The sequence below is a fragment of the Lissotriton helveticus genome, chromosome 1_2 (assembly GCF_964261635.1).
Source record: "Lissotriton helveticus chromosome 1_2, aLisHel1.1, whole genome shotgun sequence".
Classification (NCBI taxonomy): domain Eukaryota; kingdom Metazoa; phylum Chordata; class Amphibia; order Caudata; family Salamandridae; genus Lissotriton; species Lissotriton helveticus.
In genome coordinates this window covers 1,455,514-1,468,545 of record NC_136058.1, presented here as the reverse complement: position 1 = coordinate 1,468,545, position 13,032 = coordinate 1,455,514, and the positions used below count along the sequence as shown (strand labels likewise).

General features: G+C 50.4%; 1 protein-coding gene across 1 annotated transcript in view; it reads left to right on the top strand.

The window, feature by feature from the left end:
* Positions 1 to 5,563: 5,563 nt before the first annotated feature.
* The window catches only part of BCAR3 (BCAR3 adaptor protein, NSP family member), a 299,503-nt gene continuing 292,034 nt past the window's right edge, over positions 5,564 to 13,032 (top strand). Inside the window, exon 1 of the mRNA XM_078668222.1 lies at positions 5,564 to 5,773. The gene's annotated coding sequence lies outside the window, so the exon portion shown is untranslated. The remainder of the gene's footprint in view (positions 5,774 to 13,032) is intronic.

The following is a 13,032-nucleotide window of genomic DNA, read 5'->3' as shown; positions in this document are numbered from 1 at the left end:
CTAGCTTGACTCCAGTGGCATGGAGTGCACGGGACTCACGATTGGGGCATGTCTACTGACACTCGTGAGAGAGGGTTGGATTGGATCATTACTGTGCAGTCCAAGGCGTGAGGACCGTCTTAACACTGTCAGCTGGGTATCTTCAGCCAGGCCAGTGAGGAGGCCGGGGTGAGGTCCTCCTCTGCTGTGGTAGATCTGATATGCGGAGTCGTTGATTGGGCCCCTGGAGGCTGCAGGGAGTTGCTTAAAAAGGTGGTTGTTGTTTATTTTTTGATGTTTGCATAGCACTAAACACAATTTACAGTTGCTTCTTCGCACTAAGAGAGAGGTGGTGGTAAGTATGAGCAATCAGCAGTGACTAGGATCTAGAGACAAGGTGGGAGCACGTTCAAAGATGGCGTGGGTGGTGTGCGTCAGAAGATGCTGTGCTCGAGGCATTGGAGAGCAGGTAGATTCACATGCTCTGCCGGACAGGGGGCAGTCTTCAGAGGTAAGGATGCACCCAGCAGAATATTGATGCACAGAAGGGTTCTTTGAGTAAGGTGGATTACTGACTCACAGATCTTCATAACTGTAGAGGTGAAAGGTCAGTGTGGCTTTACTGTGTTGCCAGGAACCAGGGTGAGTTTTTTTTAGACTCCACGTATCTGAGCCTCTGCGGTGGGTCTCAAACACCTCATTGGCTGGGTCTGCGGTTGACCCGGGGTGCTTCGCGGCTTTCCATAGCTATTTGCCTGCTCCGTGGTAGCCTCTCGTTGCAACGAGCGCCGTCCAGTTGTTTTTGTGCCAAATCTCTTCTAAATTAGATGTCTCTTCTGGCTGGGGATTTCCAGGTTGAGACTTTTTTGGCTAATTTGGAAACTAATATTTTACTGTTCGGAAAAGGTCTAATCGCCCTTTTAGAATACCAGAGTAAAACAAGCATTGGAAATGCAATAGGTCTCGCAGCATTAGAGTTAGTGCTTTTAGAATTGTTTATGGGTTTTTTTGTAAATCTTTAGCATTTTTGTTTCCTGTAGCCAATGCTAAAGAATTTTTAAAAAAAAGCCATAAACATTTCTAAAAGCTCTAACTCAAATGCTCCGAGACCTATTGCACTGTGTGAGGGTGAGGGGTTGAGGGTGAGTGAGGGGTTGAGGGTGGGTGAGTGAGGGGTTGAGGGTGAGTGAGGGTGAGGGGTTGAGGGTGAGTGAGAGTGAGAGTGAGTGAGAGTGAGTGAGAGTGAGTGAGAGTGAGGGTGAGTGAGGGTGAGTGAGGGTGAGTGAGGGTGAGTGAGGGTGAGTGAGGGTGAGTGAGGGTGAGTGAGGGTGAGTGAGGGTGAGTGAGGGTGAGTGAGGGTGAGGGTGAGTGAGGGTGAGTGTGAGGGTGAGTGAGAGTGAGGGTGAGGTATTGAGGGTGAGTGAGAGTGAGGGTGAGGTATTGAGGGTGAGTGAGGGTAGAGGGTGAGAGAGGGTGAGGGTGAGTGAGTGTGAGGTGTTGAGGGTGAGTGAGGGTGAGGCGTTGAGGGTGAGTGAGGGTGAGGGTGGGTGAGGGAGGGTGAGGGGTTTAAAATGTTACTCAACAAGTGATTAAATTGCATCCTAAAGTACGTAACAGCTTTTTACTAACAGAGCCCCTTCTATCACTCAGAGTAAAATATTTATTGAAAAGTTGCAATTTGCACTTAGCACAAAAAAGTCTATGTGCACACTTATAATAAAAGGTGCCCCTCTTTTATTATGTGCATTCCGGTGATGATAAGGTTTTTGTTTTAAGCACAGCAGTGAACTGAAAGAATTTGCTGCAGTGGTGTGTTTACCAAAACATATGGTAATAGCATGCGAGATAGTTTGTTTAAACGCTCTCTCCAAATATTTGTAGGTGAAAGGTATAAATCCATACAGGGCCTGCCTAGCATTCCATCCTTTTGAAGTAGACAAACAAGAACCACGGCGTTGGCTAACAAGCCAGTATATAAGTAAAAAGCGCTTGTGTTTTTTTGCAGTGCTGTAACAATGGAAACGATTATTCCACATTACATTCGTACAGAATTCCACCCTAACAATTGTCAAGCAAAAGCTTAGATTATGGAGTGGCGTGTGTAAAATCATCTGTAATCAGGCTTATTACAATACGGAAGTTAAGCTCTTTCTTTCGAAAATGTAGCCTACTTTAAAGCTGTTAAAAAATGTAGCTCATGTCATAACAACAAACGTAACTATAGACTGCTTGGGTAAATTAACAAAAGGCACATCGAGTTTTCCCGCGCTCACTTGACACAGTCGATCATCGGACAGAGTATTCTGAAATAGGACAGCAGTTTCTACCTACGATTCTCAGGAAAAAATATTTAGGCCCAAAAAGAAATCCACTGAATTATCCATGAACTGCGTGGACGCTTCGTCCAAAAGGGGCCGCGATATTATCAGAGGAAAAGATGGAAGCCAGCTAGTCATATTATTTATGACAAGCCGCACGTGACAAGCTGAAGGGCAGGTAGAGGAAAAAAAACAATATCCCAACTGGTAATATTTAGGAGACAATTAAGTATGTATGCTAAAAGCATTACTAGTACCGAAATAAGGAGACTGAGAACAATTTAAGGACTTGATTTGTTATTCATCATATGTTAAACAAGAGGAGGGAAAAAAGAACAAATAAACAATTATACAGTTATGGCAGCACTGTATGAACAAATCAAAAACAACCCGATTGTACTTGGTGCTCAGGTATGTGCAGGTGACATAGGTGGCGACGCAAGTAACAGAAACGGACAGCGTGAGCGGCGCAAGGTGAGTGATAGTGTCAATATATACAGTGAAAAAAGTGGCTCAAGAATGAATTACAGAGGTGAAAGAATTTAGAGAGTTATTGATTTGAAATGAGTCATCATGGAAAACTGCGCCATGTCTTGCGCTGTGTTGTCGACGACGTTTCGATCCTCGTCAATTGGGATCGTCTACAGGACAAGATTGTGTTGTTTAGAGGGTGCTGTGGGAGGGAAAGAAGAGGTGAGGGAGGGTAGGAGGTGCGTGCAAGACTATAGAGCGGCTCCTAGGTGGGCCGTCTAAGAGACTGCTGCGCATAAGAGCAGGGGGCATGAACACTACCAGGGTGGTGAAGTAAGAGCCTGGACATAAGGTTGTGTGTCAATTCTGGGGCATCTGGGTGAGTAGGCATTTGGTAGGGGAGCAAGGGCGGCCAGGTGGGGGGAAGGGGTGAAACACAGAGTGGCGAAGAAGCTCACGGTGGCTGTGCAGTAAGCGGGAAGAACAGAATGAAGAGAGTAGCCTCAACGTCTGCAATCACGTCATGGTAATGGGCTAGGAAGCCGGCAGGTAGGTGAGTCTAGAAGAACATACCGAGGCGGAATAGCGAGAGGCAAAGGACCCGAACTCGCGATGTGCAATTAAGTCAGACTAAGGGTGACAACGAACAGTTTCAAGGTGGGGGCCAGGAATGGGAAGTACAAAAGCCGTGGGTTAGTAAGGTCAAAGTGCAGGAGGAGGGATGTCGAAATCCTGGGGCTGATTCACTCGCGTAAGGCATAGTATCAGTGTGGCGGCATCTGGAAGTAAGCGCTCAAACCATGGCCAAGTTGTCGGACCGGGTGGGGTGACATACCGGAGCAGTGCGAAAGAGAAGTGGCCAGATGAAGCGCTTAGGCGGCAGAGTTACCTGGAAAAACAATGTAGATCGGAAGATCAGTAATTAAGGTGCTTCCAGTCGGATGGGCAACATCTGTAGTGGGGGAATAAAGGAGTGGAATGAGGGACGAGGGAACATTGGTGAAGCCGGGCGGGTGAGCTGGGGGGAGCGTGTAAATACCTGAATAAAGCGGGAGGCACAGCGCGGGCGATCGGTGCCACATCCGTGGACGTCAGGTGCTTCGCAGTACGGCGTTCCACGCGTTGTGGTAGAATACCTGGCAGAGGAAAGGGAGGGGAAAGGCTAAGGATAAGGACTGGTGGAGGACGGTCGAGGAGAGGGGGGGTAAAAGAACACGGCGGGCTGTGTACCTGAGTCAGTAGAGGAGCTCTCATGGAGTCAATCCAGGGGCCGTTGTTGCTTCGGCAGGGTTACTGTGGAGCCGGTCGACAAAGTTGAATACCAGGAAGTGGTGTGTCACGAGGGGTGTGATGTGGTAGCAAGGGGCCAATCTGGATGTGGTGAAGGGGCGGGCCGGGGAGGGGAGTGGAAAAAGGGGAGCCTGGCTCTGTATAACAAGCAAATATTTTATTCAAACTGCTGAAGTAAAAAAAACTCTAGCAACTGAATAATATTTATGGAAACAACAAACCTTTGCAAGTCGATGGTTTTCATAAAGTTGTTTTTAAGGAGGTAAGAGAGGGGAGGGGGGAGGAGAAATGCGAGACGGCGGGAAGGGGGCAGACATGGCGGGGAGGGGGCGGAGCGGGGGAGAGGGTGTGTGTGTTGTTAGGAGGGCATTGCGAAATGTGAGACGGCGGGAAGGGGAGGGGGCGGAGCGGGTAAACAAAGACGGACGTGCACGCGCTTTTAAGGTCAATGCGCATGCGCATAAGCTCAATGCGCATGCGCATTGACCTTAAAAGTCACGGGCACTGCAACTTGCAGTGTGGATAAAGAGTGGATAAGTCGCAATACTCTCGCTTGCTCGATGCGCATGCGCATCGACAGGCGAGACCTAATAAACCAGTTATCAAAGATCATCAAAGTCACTAAACACGAGTTTGTTCCACCAGTATCGCTGATTTTAATGCCCATCGCGTTTCCTTCCATCCGTTGTTCTGGAAGCGATTTAAGCAATAACATATGAGTGCAGTCTCTGAGACACGCGATCGAATACCAATGCGCCTTGTGTTGGAATGTAGTAAACAGCGCTACACAAAAACAGATGCCACTGTCTTCAACTCCAAACCTACTCCTTTTATTGGCGCTGGATATGTGAAAACCTCGCTTTGACCCGACCATGTGGCCTTTCAGAAAGATGCCTGCAGCAGGAGCGTTAGCCCTCTGAGCTATCTTACTCGCAGCAGGTATATAATTTCGTGGTTTGTCTCGAATCGTGTTAGAGCATTCACTCTGTATGCTAAAACACGACAACACGCTAATTAGCACGCGAGGGCTAAGTGGAGACATTCGTATAGCGCACACTGTCGCTTTCTATGCACTCTTTTTCTGTAATTGGCTGGTACCACTTGCCCGCACAGTAGAGACCAATCGCAATCATTTTAATGGACTTGCGTCTTTGTTCTGGGTGACACGATAACCTATAAACATGCACTAGTTGCCCTTATGGGGCTCGTAATAGCGATTAACACGTGTAACATTCAGGTTATTGGGGTCAGGCCGCCGAGAGGACCACACAGCGCGCGCATGATACTCTGAATCAATTTCATTTTCAGTGCCGGCTCGATTGGGTGAGGACAAACCAATGGGAACCTATGAAATGATGGGACAGGGCAGCGGCGGGTCAGCGCCTGCGGCTGGGCGGGAGGAGGGGGGTAGGGGCGCTGGCACCGGCTGCCCCCGCCTGCCCGGGGGTGTGGCCGAGGAGCAGTAAATCAGCGCCGCTGTCTGAGGGCGGGGGGTGTGAGTTCATCGGATCGCGGGGCTTGCTGCCTTCTGCACACGGTGAGGGCGGTGTGCGTCTTTAACACGGATCGGAGGGGTCTGCGCAGCACGCTCGGACAGGGCAGAGGGATCTGAGCCGCTGGGAGTGTGGGTCGCCTCCGCACAGCACGGGATGTGTGTCTGCACCGGTTGAATCGATCCAGCAATCCGATAGTCTGCGGGTGATCGCCTGCTCAAGGTAAGGCGCATACCTTGTTGCACCACTTCAAGTTACCTGCATTTGGGGGGACGTGTCCTCTTCCCTTGCCGTTCATTCTGCATGGGGCTTAGCGCCTTGAAGCAGCACCTGCCCAGAGTTTGGCGCTGTGCAGAATTACTATATACTTTTACAGCACATTGTGAAAGTGCGTCTGGCTTTCGGATCTGAACGGCGGACTGTGCGCAGTGCAGGAGTGAGTTTTTTTCCTTATACAAGTAAAGACAACGGGCTTGGAGATTCTGAGACAGACAGAGAGGTTAACCTGCTGTGGAGGCTTCAGGGAGGGGAGGGTGAAAACATAGCCGTGAACTCTCCCCCTCACACACAATTCTTGTATGAAGTTGTGTGGGGCAGGCACTTGCGCGTGTGCGAGACTCTGCATTACCCCAGAGACACCGACGAGGTAATCTTTTCAAAGCGATGCACAGCGGGGAGGGTATTATTGCGATCTCGTCAGAGCTCCCCCTCTCCTGAGGGCTGGAAAGCCCCTGGGATGCCCCCATTGTGCCGCACAGATCTGCCCATTGTCAGGCCGGCTCGGCTGCGCCCCGTGTGCCGGGCTGTGTTCTGCTGGTGGGCAGGAAGGCGGCCGCGCAGCTTTGGAAGTGAATTTGAAAAGGTCCCAGCTGGGGGCGGCAGGGGGCAGCCACGGGGGGCACGCATCCCAACCTGCTTCTTCTTAAAGTTATTTGAGGATAGCGGGAGGGGTGGCCGATTTGTCCGCCCGCGGGTATTGTGTGGGGAGCATTGTTTGGGGCAGTGAATGGCTCCTCTCAGACCCACCCCCCCGGGGAAGGGGGCGGGGGCGTAAATCTTTGTTTTTGACTTGACACTGCACATGCTGGTAATGGCGCTCACATCTGCCCACTCTTGCCTCGGCCGCAGGATGATGGTCGGGTCTAAACATCCTGCTCTCGGGTTTAACTCAACACATTACGTCTGGGGTGGGGGAGTAGGGGTCGTCTCCCGGAGCCTGCAGTTCTTGACAGATTCAGGCTCCAGATCAGGCGGGGAAAGGGCAACTCCTCTGCCAGAAAAATTGTTTATTTCAGAGATTAAAGCGGCCTGATTACACTGTCTAATTTAAAAGTTAGGTGATAAAACATTGTCTTTCTTTTTTTTAAATCGCCCAATCGCGGCTGGGATGAGAGGACTCGAACATAAACAAACAAATGCAAAAAGATGGGAAGAGCAAGTGAACTCAGAGAAAGCAAGAACATGGCAAGAGGCGCAGAGAACACAACTCTGGGAGTTCTGTCTCCTCTAGGCGCTTTAAATTGCAAGGAACAAACAAGGAAGTCCGCGGCTAGCGAGCTTGTTTAGCGGTGTCCAGCGTAGGCCCAAGAAGTCCAGACCTACGCCAGTTTTCAGGATATCAACAGAAGATTCATTACACGGGTTAACCTAGAGGGACATTGTTTACATAATGTGGGAACCAGAATTGTTTTATACTTTGTATTTTTAGTGCCAGATGCCCTCAGTACTTAGGATTTGTAAACTTGCACATGAGCAGACTTTGAAGAAGTTGCTGCCCGAACTGAATGGGATGCCACTGAGAGGCGGCAGCCCACTTCAGCTGCTACTGTGCAGCTGGCACCGCCCTGCCGCTCCAGGATGCCTTCTTACATCTGCCACTGGGTGGAATCTGTGTGATCACACTTCAGACGAGGCACGGCGCTGATTTCCACACCCTGATAGTCTACATTTTTCATCGCCTGTGGTACTTTCCCCTGGCGCTCTGTGATTGCCACTTGTTGCTGTGGATGTGAGGGGACGCCCGCACTGCCCCCTAGCGGCCGGCGCACCGCACTGCAGCCGTGAGGTCAGCCGGCAGCTGACTGGCTTGTGCGGGCTCGTTTTATGGCGCGCCGGTGTTGCTGATGCGGGTTTCCTCAGGTGTGCGCAGCACTGCGTGCACCTACCGCCCTCTCAGTATCAAAAGAACGTGGATAATGTGAGGGTGGAGGGGAAACAGTGGCACCGAGGGCGGGGGTGACTTTCCCTTGTGATGGGGTGCTAATCGAGGCCAGAAGATTCAGTGTGTAATCCCATTTAGAGTGAGTGGGGAAAAAAACACATTTTCGGAAGGTATTTACATTTTGTGCGGCCAGGAATAAGTGATTTTCCTAGAATCATAAGATGGTGAGCGTCCCTTCTGAGACTCGAACCCGGTTCCCTGACTTCGAGGTTGAGCTCCAAATTGTCACTATTTTTGCAAACCTGCATAATGCTACATTCCGATTATTTGTCTTAGAGCCAACATGTTACTAGGTGGAGGTTGCGCAACATTCTATATGGCCAGGGTATGTTTCGCTTCCCTGGACAGCTCCATTTCATTTATCGGACATTCGGGAGCTTGGGTCCAGCACTGCCATCCGTTTAGGTCCTAACTGCCTGCCTATGTGCGCTTCAAGGCGCTTAAGCCGTCAACCTACAAACAATATTTAAACCCAACGTCCAACAACGTGTTGTTGTTGTGCCTCGGAGCCCGTCCTCTCCACCCCGCTCCCGCCTCCCAGCTGCTCCTCCCTCGCTCCGCCCCCCTCCAATCTCCACTTATGTCAGATGCTTTTACGCGCAGCGTTCACGCGCAGCCGTCGTGCCCCATGCGCGCCAAAGGTAAGCCCGTCTACGCCCGTCCGCGCCTGGACCGCGCCCAGCGCCTGACCCCCTGGTCCTCGCAAATCCCACTCCACCCGCATAACGTATGATGCCGCATCCCTCTCAGCACTCAACCCCGGCCGACTCCAAGAATGCTACCAAGCCGCCCCTGGACACACCCATGGATCCTTCACCTGCCACTCCTGAAAACTCGACTGCATTAGGACCCACACTAATCCACAGACTCCAAAAAGTGCGCCGACACTAACCACCTGAAGTGCATCCTACTCAACACCCGCTCGGTCCACAGACACGCCATTGAACTCTGGAACCTACTCGACACCACTTCGCCGGACGTCGCCTTCCTTACAGGAACCTGGATGAACGCCTCATCAGCTCCCGACATCGCCATAGCCATCCCGGACGGCTACAAGATAATCCGAAAAGACCGCACCATCCAAACAGGAGGAGGCATCGCCATCGTACATAAGAACTCCATCCGCATCACGACCAGCTCAGACGATAACCTCACAGCCGCCGAACACCTTCACTTCCAGATCCACACCGACCCCAAAACCACACTCAGAGGCACCCTCATCTACAGACCACCAGGACCCCGCACACAATTCAGCGAAGACATCACTGACTTCATCAGCCCACACGCCCTCCCCTCTGAGGACTACATTCTACTGGGAGACCTCAACTTCCACCTGGAAAAGAAAAACGACAGCAACACCACCACCCTCCTGGACAACTTGGCCAATCTCAGACTAAAACAACTTGTTGATACCCCCACCCACTATGCCGGGCACACACTCGACCCAATCTTCACCTCCAGCAAACACATCTCCTTCAACCACACCACAGCTCTCCACTGGACGGACCACAGCTGCGTTCACTTCAACTACAAAAAGACCACGACCCACAACCTCCCTCAACCAATCCCCCGAAGAAACTGGAACAAAATTACCACCGACCAGCTCCTCACTTCGCTTCACAAAAACCCTCCTGCCAAATCATCGGACCCTAATCAAGCTGCCACCAACCTCACACAATGGATCACCCACAGCGCCGACGAACTAGCACCCTTGAATAACCGTCAAATCAAACAAAGTAGCAAAAAAGCCCCCTGGTTCAACGATGACCTTAAGACATCCAAGAAGTTCTGTCGTACCCTCGAGAAAGCCTGGAGAAAAAACCCTACCACTGACAACCTCACCACCTTCAAGAACGCCACCCGCAAACACCACCAACTGATCCGATCCACCAAGAAATCAGCATTCAAGGATCGACTTGACAACAACACCCACAACAGCACGGAACTATTCAACATCGTCAAAGAATTTACCAACCCCACCTCCGGCACCAACGACATCACCCCATCCCAAGACCTCTGCGACTCCCTAGCCTCTTTCTTCCACAACAAAATCGCCGACATACATAACAGCTTTGAAAACCAGTCCGGAGACCAGTCCACTCCACCCACCCCCGAACCAAATCCCCCCTCTAACAACCTTTGCGCCTGGGACCCAATCACCACTGAAGACACCATCCACCTGATGAACTCCATCCACTCAGGATCGCCTACCGACCCATGTCCCCACCACATTTTCAACAAAGCAGACTCCATCATCGCACCCCATCTCCGAGACGTCATCAACTGCTCCCTCAACTCCGCTACCTTCCCGGAAAGCTGGAAACATGCCGAACTCAGCGCCCTTCTGAAGAAACCTACAGCAGACCCCACTGAACTCAAGAACTACCGCCCGATCTCGCTTCTCCCATTCCCTGCCAAAGTTATTGAGAAAGCCGTCAACAGTCAGCTCGCCACCTTCCTCGAATCCAACAAATCCCTCGACCCCTCACAGTCCGGCTTCCGAGCCAAACACAGTACCGAGACCGCCCTCATCGCAGCAACAGACGACATTCGAACACTCCTGGACAACGGAGAAACAGTTGCCCTCATCCTACTCGACCTCTCCGCAGCCTTCGACACAGTCTGTCATAGCACCCTCATACAACGGCTCAACAACGTCGGAATACAAGGAAAAGCATTGGACTGGATCATCTCGTTCCTCGCCGGAAGAACCCAGAGAGTCCGCCTCCCCCCTTTCAGATCGGAGCCCACCGAAGTCATCTGCGGCGTACCACAAGGATCTTCACTCAGACCCACCCTCTTCAACGTATACATGAGGCCCCTCGCATCCATCGCGCGCCAACACAACCTCAACATCATCTCCTACGCAGACGACATCCAGCTGATCCTCTCCCTCACCAAAGACCCAAACACCGCCAAAACCAACTTACACGAAGGAATGAAAGATGTAGCCGAGTGGATGAAGAACAGCCGTCTAAAACTGAACTCGGACAAAACGGAAGTCCTAATCTTAGGCTCATCCCCCTCTGCTTGGGACGACTCATGGTGGCCACCGGCCCTGGGAATATCACCCATACCAACGGACCACGCACGAAACCTGGGATTCATCCTGGACTCCTCCCTCTCGATGACCAGACAAGTCAACGCCGTTTCTTCATCATGCTTCAACATCCTACTCATGCTCAAAAAAATATTCTGTTGGATCCCCACCGAAACAAGAAAAACGGTCACCCACGCACTGGTCACAAGCCGACTGGACTACGGAAACACCCTTTACGCCGGAACCTCAGCCAAACTACAGAAAAAACTCCAACGCATCCAAAACGCCTCAGCCAGACTCATACTTGACATCCCCCGCAAAGCTCACATTTCCGGTCACCTGAAAGACCTCCACTGACTCCCCGTCAACAAGAGGATACCGTTCCGACTCCTCACCCACGCACACAAAGCCCTTTACGACCTAGGACCCGAATGCCTCAACACGCGCCTGTCCTTTTACACCCCCACCCGCCAACTTCGTTCGTCTAATCAAGCCCTCACCGCTATTCCGCGCATCCACAGATCCACCATGGGGGGAAGATCCTTCTCCTACTTAGCGGCCAAAACCTGGAATTCTCTCCCCACCCACCTCCGCCTTACACAGAACCACCACTCCTTCAGAAAGCAACTTAAAACTTGGATATTCGATAAGTAAAGTACCCCCCCTCCTCCCACAAGCGCCTTGAGACCCTCTGGGTGAGTAGTGCGCTATTCAAATTTCTGAACTTGAACTTGAACCACTGAACTGTTCAGATTAAACCGAATCAAACTCCTAAAAGTCATATATTGGCACTTATAAAAAATATACAAAACAATCTCGTCATACATGCACTTCATATAAACCAAATGACATATGAACGTTAGTTAGCCAGTATAAAGCGCAGAATTTACGCAGACCGCGGAATTTCAGCTGAGGCCAGTTTCCCATCACTAGGTTATGATTGGAAGGCAAGGTGAGGAATGCAATTGGGAAAGTACCAGATGAACCACTGAACATTTGTGTTTTCACATGATTCCAGTTTGGGGCACAGGGCAGTACGACGATTTGCCAAAATTATTCAATATGTTTGATCAAGTTCCAAAGATCAAATTGGGACCAAAGGCAGCATCTCTACCACAAGATCATATTTCCTTCTCTAAAGGGTTTTCTGTTTTTGTGATACAGTAATGTCATGGTGGCTTTTGAAGAGTTCACTTGTTTGGTTTGCTATCTTGCCAATATGTGACATGTACTTAACCTTTTTTTGCAACACACAGCACCACAGCATGATCCACCACATGGATTTTCCTAGTGAGTCTTCAGTAATGCATTGTTGGTGGGGAGAAAATTCTTCTTTAGGATTTTTGGGAGGATGTATTGCACCCTTTTCTAGTGCTTGTTTTAGTGGTTAGTGGTGTGCGTGCATAGTTAGTCAGTCAGTTAACATTGGTTAGGTTGTGGTTAGTGATTCATCAAATGTTGAAGATGGTCTTCCGGGACTGATGGTTCCATGATGTGGGTGAAACTAGGCCCAGTGTAGTTTCAGCTTTGTGAGCGAGGGGTTCATTAGCTAGGAGAATCCCTGGTCACCACCCAACACCAGCTGTGTTTCTTCTTTCATGTTGATGTATCAGTGAGGCGAGGTAAAAGGTAACAGGCCACGCACTACTCCCTAAGCTTGTTCCCATCGCGCTTTTGGAAGCCAAAAGACTGGATGAGCCTCAGGGATCAGCACCTCATCTGCTACCCCAAAGCACGATTCTTATTTTGTTTTAGGACACCAGTGAGATGAGTGAGCCCATAAGTAATGAGGTTGTTTGTTACCCCTAAAGACTGTTTATCTTCTTTGGGGAGATCAATGGGAGGGGTCAACCACAGTCATCCTAGATTCTCTATGAACCCACAGCATGTACTGTATGTTATTTTCTTTGGGAAATCAATAGGTTAGGTGAACCCGCAAAGATCTACCACCTGTATGTCATTTTGTTCGGGAGCGCCAGCGTGAGACATTGGAGAGACAGGTGAGCAACTATGATTATCCCTCTCATGCTCCTTTTGACCTTAGATATTTGAGGTTGCGAGATGCTAGCTCTCAATATGGCACCGGGGCCCAAGAGTGTCAGGGGCCCACCATTCCACAAAGTTAGGGTGACCAGGCACCCGGAATTTGCTTGGACAATCATGATTTTTGCGGCATCCGTTCTGGCAAATATCAGTAAATAATGCACATATTCTGGTTTT